This window comes from Panthera leo, chromosome E1, assembly GCF_018350215.1.
Source record: "Panthera leo isolate Ple1 chromosome E1, P.leo_Ple1_pat1.1, whole genome shotgun sequence".
Lineage (NCBI taxonomy): Eukaryota > Metazoa > Chordata > Mammalia > Carnivora > Felidae > Panthera > Panthera leo.
Window position 1 is genome coordinate 33,154,142 of NC_056692.1, and position 7,603 is coordinate 33,161,744.

Here is a 7,603-nt window from a genome sequence, read left to right on the forward strand (position 1 = left end):
ATCTCATGGTTGTGAGATCAAGCCCCACATAGGGCTCTGTGCTGGGCATGGAACCTGTTTACTATCTTCTCTCTCTTTCTGCCCTCTCCTGCTCTCACATGCGTGTGTGCTCTCTCTACCCCCCTCCAAAAAATATCGAGTTCTGAACTTCACTTCCAGAGTTTCTGATTCAATAGGTCTGGTAAAGTCTTGAGAATTTGTGGTTTTAACTAGTTCCCAGATGCTGCTGCCCTTACCATTCTCCTCTTTGACAAGCAAGAGGCGGACTTATTTTCCTTCAGTGTGGCTGAGGATGGTTGGGTGCTCAAACCATATGTTTGAGCATGCAGTGAAGAACATTTAGAAGGTTACACAGAAACTGTTCACTAAGGTAATCTCTAGGGAGTGGGAATGGAGAGCAGGAAGATGGGAAGTAGAAGACAGGTCTTGTAGACTCTTCAAAGACCCTCAAATAATCCCTCCAACTCCAAAGGCATTAGTACACTATGGTAAGTCCCACTCTTTAAAATCCTTATCAGCTCCTCGTGACTGTTCCTTAGTCCCTCGATCTTTGTGGCAAGAGATTCTCTGCTGTCCTGTATACTGTTTTCAAGCCCAGCGATTAATTTTATGACTATTATTCTAAATTCACTTTCTGTTATATTATTTAAATCCTTTTTGATCAGTTCATTAGCTGTTGTTATTTCCTGGAGATTCTTCTGAGGGGAATTCTTCCGTTTGGTCATTTTGGAGAGTCCCTGGCGTGGTGAGGACCTGCAGTGCACTTCCCCTGTGCTGTGGTGTATAACTGGAGTTAGTGGGCGGGGCCGCAGTCCGACCCGATGTCTGCCCCCAGCCCACTGCTGGGGCCACAGTCAGACTGGTGTGTGTCTTCTCTTCCCTTCTCCTAGGGGCGGGATTCACTGTGGGGTGGCGTGTCCCGTCTGGGCTACTTGCACACTGCCAGGCTTGTGTTGCTGGGGATCTGGCGTATTAGCTGGGGTGGGTAGGCAAGGTGCACGGGGGCTGGAGGGGCAGGCTTAGCTCGCTTCTGAAGCCCTCATTCTCTGGCTCTCAGCTACCAGGCTTCTTCTCTCATTTTGCTGTGTTAAGTCAGGGTCCCATATGGACATGTAATTTAACCCAGATGTTTCAAATGGAGAGACCTTATTAAAGAGACTCCTTCTAGAGATGTGGGTAGAGTTAAGGGGGTCAAAAGCAGTGGTGAAACACCCAGAGATAAGAGGTAGTAAAAGCCCTGTAGCTGAAGGGACAGAAGAGAAAATTGTGGTTGTGGCACTCTAGTCAAGAGTTAGACCTGGGAACTGTAACCTTTGAGAGTCCCAGCTCCTGCCACAGAAGCAGAAGAAAATAACCTAGGTTCTCTCCCCTCCTGACCTCTGGTATCTGAAAGCTTAACTTCTATTGGTCAAACACAACTGAAAACTAGTCAGCAAGGGAGTGTAGGTGATACATCCACTGGGTCACCCTCCCTTCTTGAGGAGAATAAGACAACGTTGGGTGGAGAACAGATTTGGGGTGGCAAGCTGAGGACCAGCACAACCACCCTTTGCCCATGAGGCACTCACTCTAGCAGCTCTGTTCTTACCCTCCTTCATTATCTAGAGTAAGCCAGAATCAAGCTCCCGGAAAAGCTTATGCTATGAACAAAATGCTTACATTCTGCTATTCTGGCAATTAGCACATTGAGTTTCAGATAAAGTTGTCCATCTCTATTTCTGTGCCCTACCCATGAATTCCAAAATCTTTGAGGGCATTCTCTTACCAATTCTGCAATACCTACATCTGTAGCAGAAGTTGAGTGAATGTTACTTGCAAGAATAAATTAACAAACAAACGAAAGCCATGCAAGTTCTCCAATTTTCATCTTTTAGGGCCTTAGTAGCTCACTGATAGTGATTGTTATATAATATGGATGAATATGGGTATCTTGATCCATGATTTTTGCTTGGGTTCCTTCTCACAATTCATTCTTCTACCAATAGGTCTCGATGTTGAGCTTGAAAGATTATCCTTTGTGAATAAAGGAGATTAATAAGCAAGAACCCAAAGATGTTTGTTCAACACAACAGCTGTTTGTAGTATATACTCTATCGGCAAAGAAGACCTTGTAACCCTCTGCAAGTTATTAATATCAGCCAGTGTTATCCAGCAGAACTTTCTGCAATGATGGAAAGGTTCTGTACCTGCACTGTCCAATACGGTAGCATTAGCTACATCTGGCTCCTCAGTGTGTGAAATGTGACTGACTGATGCATCTAAAAAACTGAATCTCTGACTTTATATAGTTTAAATTAATTTTAATAGCCACATGTGTCAGTGGCTACCATATTAGATGGATCAGATATAGACAAAGCATAACCTGGATAACAGTGAATTTCAGATTCTTAATTGCTCAGCAACAGAGAAAATGACGTTATATGATTTGAGTTTAAGTCTGTTTTTTTTTTTTGTGTGTGTTTTAAAGCAGAGAAGAACAGCTTGTTAAAAGTCAAATGTGCATTAGCTTTACTCCCATGTTGGAGATATGGAGCTGTCTTTAATCTGTGAGTCAAGAGAAATTAACCAAATTGAAGACAGTAACAGTGTCTTCATATTTTTATCTACTTGAGGGCACTCTCTTAATCATTTATTAAAAAAGTCTCTGAGTCTCCATCTAGATTTCTTCTAAATCAGATGAAAATGGATTTAAATCTCAGCTCTTAAAATTGTACTCATTTGGCAGATATCTCCACCTTTTCTGCCGTGTAAGATAGCAATGCTAATTCCTACCTGTTAGCAATGTTGGGCAAATGGAACGAGACTATGTATGCAAAATGGCTGTCATATTAGATCTGCAATAAATGTGATTTCTTCTTGTTGGAATCTATTCTTGGAAAGATCCTAGGAACTTTCTCTAAGATGACTGCCTACCCCAAGGACATTTTCCTGTGACTTTAGGTAAGCTAGTTAACCTTTAGGAATCAGTTTATCTAATATTGATACTACTACTTTTCAAGGATGATTTCTGGATTAGGAATGTTATATGGGCAAAGTTCCTTGGATTTAGTATGTGCTCAAAAGTAGCTAGAAAGATATATCAATATCTTAAAGTAATGACAGTTTCAAGGAAAAATTCAGTGGATAGAGAGAATTAGCCTTGGTTCCAAACCTCCAAGGTATTCCTGCCCTTTTCAGCAAAATACACCAATTTACTTCTGCAAAGTGACTAAAATCAGGCAGGATGTATTTATTGATGCCTCTTTTCATACCTGATTTCTTTCTCTTTTGTAGCTCCCACCTCCTCTCCAAACAGACAAGGAAACCCATTTTTTGACCTTCCACTCTCCCTAAACTCTATTTTAGTTCACAGTTTAGATCAATAGTCTTTTATATGAGAAGCTTTTTATTGAGCTCAAAGTATCTTTGACCAATCCTTTGGACAAAGATTATGTGTGCTTGTGTGTGAGACTAAATGGTAGTGGAGGAAAAGAGAACATAAAGAGGTGTGGGAGGAGAGGAGTTGCTGATGGAAAGTTAGAGCAAAAACCAGGTAACACTAGTAAGAAGCCAAAAGAACAGCAGGTTGGATTTTTCCTTATGTTGAAGGGAAGTCTCAACTTCACATTCATAAATGAAGCTTTTTTAGAGGTGATGCAAACACTCAGAATGTTCACCATAGCTATGGAGTAAACTGTTCTGTAATACTAGAGTACAGACCAAACACATTATAAATCAGTACCACCTAAATATCATTTCACAGATATTTGGGGGAGTCTAATATGTGCCAACTACAACAATAGGCAGGGCTATTACAAAGTTTATTTGAACAAACGCTTTGCCCTCCAAGGGCTCACAACTAAGTGGAGAAGACCCACACATAGCTAAGGTACTTAACAAAAGTGTGGACCCATTTATTCCACAAGAAAAAAAAAAGAGAAAACATGTACTTGTCTCTGAAGAAACAGTATCTGTGCTCAGTGCTTAGTCTCATGGTAAAAATGCTGGAGACTATATAAACAAGTATAAAAAAGAAAATAAACACCACTTAGAAGTCTACCTCCCAGAGGAAGTGTATTTGTTATAACAAAGGACCCCAGACTAGGTGGCTTACACAGCAGATATCTATTTTCTTACAACGCCAGAAGCTGGAAGTCCAAGATTCAGGTATTGGTAGGATTGATTTCTCTTGAGTCCTCTCTGTTTGGCTTGAAGAGGATACCACCTTCTTCCAGTATTTCACATGGCCTTTCCTCTATGTGTGTCTGTGTTTGCTTTTCTTTTATTATTTTTTTTAATGTTTATTTATTTTTGACAGAGAGAGCGCGCGCGAGTCAGGGAGGGACAGAGAAAGAGGAAGGCACAGCATCTAAAGCAAACTCCAGGCTCTGAGCTGTTAGCACAGAGCCCAACACCGGGCTTGAACTCACGAACTGTGAATCATGACCTGAGCTGAAGTCAAGCGCATAATAAACTCAGCCACCCAGGCACCCCTGCTTCTCTTCTAATTTAAGGATACCAGTCATATTGGATTAGGGCCCAGTCTTATGCCTTCATTTAACTTTAATTACATCTTTATTTATTTTTTTTTTAATTTTTTTTCAACGCCTTATGCCTTCATTTAACTTTAATTACATCTTTATTTATTTTTTTTTTATTTTTTTTTTCAACGCTTTTTTTTTAAATTTATTTTTGGGACAGAGAGAGACAGAGCATGAACGGGGGAGGGGCAGAGAGAGGGAGACACAGAGTCGGAAACAGGCTCCAGGCTCTGAGCCATCAGCCCAGAGCCCGACGCGGGGCTCGAACTCACAAACTGTGAGATCATGACCTGGGCCAAAGTTGGACACTCAACCAACTGAGCCACCCAGGCCGCCCCTACATAAATACATACTTAAAGTGCATGTACATGTAAACAAATAGAACTTGGATTAAAATATTGAAAATATCCATCTGTTTTCTTATAATACTCTGGCAATTATTTCCACAAATCTTCAAATAGTCTGAAAATATAATTTTTGATGGCTGCATAATACACTTTTACTTTCACTTATCTGTGTTATTTTCCTATTTAAAATCTAAGATATGACTGCTTTATCACATTATAAATAATGCTATAATAAAAGGGTTGGTGTGTAAATCCTTGATTACAACTGTTATTAGGTCAAATTCCAACAAGGAGAATGATTGGATCAAAAGTATGCATACTTCAAGGTTTTTGTTTTAGTTTAAGAACCTATTGGCAAATTATTTTCTGGGAAGGACATGCCATTTCACATTCTTACTAGTTGTACATATCAGTGCTGGTTTTAAATGTTTAATTTGGAAATGCAATATGAAAGCACAGCCATGATAAAAATACCATCTATGTGGTTTTCAGAGAAGGAATACAATAAATCACCAGGAAAGAGGACAGTTGATGGATTGCCAGAGAGCCCTTACCCTAATGAGTTCACTGAGGTCCAAATACTGAGTCTCAGGATGGCTAAATAATTTGTTAAATATAATATGGATTATAAATGGTTGAGTTAGGATAAGAACCTGGGTCTCTATCTTGTGATGAGATCTCTGCTGATGTACTCATTTCTTGGCCTCAAGACGCAATCTTGACATCCTACTCCAACCCATTTGAATTTAGTATCTATACTTGCTTCCTCCTGTTGCCTTGGATAGGAACTTGTGTCTCAGCTATCCCTCTGTAGAACCTAAATCCCACTCCTACCTAACCTGGCTCTTGTCCCCATAGTGGTTGGTTAAGGTGACTCAGGGGAAGGGATGTTTATACAGACAGTATCCTTGCCTATTTGTTGAATGCACTGCATACTCAAGAGAAACAGTTCTAAATGTATATGGACAAAGCCAATGTTTTGCAATTTAACTTAAAAGTGAGAATGCGTGTTTAGAGTAGGTTTTCCTTACCTTACTTACATTATTTGCAACACAAAATTTGTGAAATCATTTGACTCTCTATAAGACAGAAAGACATCCAGACTTCCTGCACCTGCATAAAATCAGGAAATACAATATAAAAAGTAAAATTGAATCTATTTCAGACTAAGGGAATCAAATATTATTTAATTTGTTTTAAAAGCATTATGTATGCAAATTTCAACCCAATCTCAGAACTCATCAGTCAAAGGTTAAAACAAGTCATATATTTATATATAAAATTGGAGATATAAATACATAGGCTATTCTGTGGCTAATTTAATTTCATTTATTAATTCATTCAAGTTTTAATCAAATAAGAACATATTTTTAGCACTTGTTATTAAGATGAGTAAGGCATTGTCACTGCCCTGAAATGAGAGATCGCTCTTGCTATCATGGGGGTCAAAGAAATTAGGGCAGAGCAAGGTGATAGGAGCAGTAATAGAAATGAATGAATCATGAGTGATTCATTCCTTCTGGAGCTTTTGGTTGTGAATTCCATAAAGATCAAGATTAGTGTCCGTTCTTTTTACAGCTGTATTCCCAGCACCTGGCATAGTGTTCACTCACCAGGTTAAGATAAAACAACTAAATAAGGTAATCAGTGAGGTGCTTGTTCAACAAATGAGATATATGTTTAATAAATAACAATCATTTGTAATTAGCCACAGTAACTGTCTCACAACATTACCTTTACCCACTGACTACTGAAAGATTTCTTGAAACCTTAGAAAGGTCAGCATCCAACTTTCAGCTTCTGTGTTATTAATTTGATGATCTCTCCTCATAAGGATGCACATTAAAAGTGTATCTACTTGTTGAGGATGTACTGAGGGAACGGAAAATTAGCTTAGATTGCTTCCAAACCTTCCTAAACAACACTAACAGGTTCATATTCTCAACCTATCAAATTCATCCCTACAGTTTCCCTGACTTCCAAGACCCCCTTCATATCGACCCCATAACCAACCATGATGATGATGATGGTGATGGTAGTCATACCAGCAGGCAGTGTGATACAGATATGAATAACACATGCAACCTATGAATTAGACAATCATTATTCCCATTTTATAACAGGAAATTAAGCCTTAGAGATGTTCAGAGACTTGCTCCAAAACTAGGGGACACACTGGGATTGAGATGTAAGCAATCTGATGTAAAAATCCTAATGCTTCTCTTATTCTAGGAAACACACTGACACATCCATGGCTGAATCTTCATTTTCTAACCACTGCTCTTTCTGTTTGACCTGCTTGGAGTTTTTGTTTGTTTTCTTTCCTTCCATTTTGTTTTGTTTCATAATTTGCTTTAAAGTTATGAGCTTTCAAGTTCACCAGGATTTGACAACCAATTCAAAGAATTTGTGTTATCTTTCTGACCTTTCTCTGAAATGCAGTTGAATCTTTGGAGGCATTCCTATGCCTCATTTGATGAGGTTTTTGTTTTTTGTTTTTTGTTTTTTGTTTTTTTTTTACCATGTTCATCCAGTAAGGAATGGTAGGGCTGGTGGGGGAGGGAGTGGAGGAAAACTAGCTGGCATTCGTGTAGTCATTGCATTGATTCCTTTATTTAAAATTATGTCTTTAATCCTTCTAACAACCTGTAGTAATTTTATTACCCCCACTTTACATGTGAGGATATTAGGGCTAAAGAGTTTAAATAACATGTTCAAGGTCATAGAATTAATGAG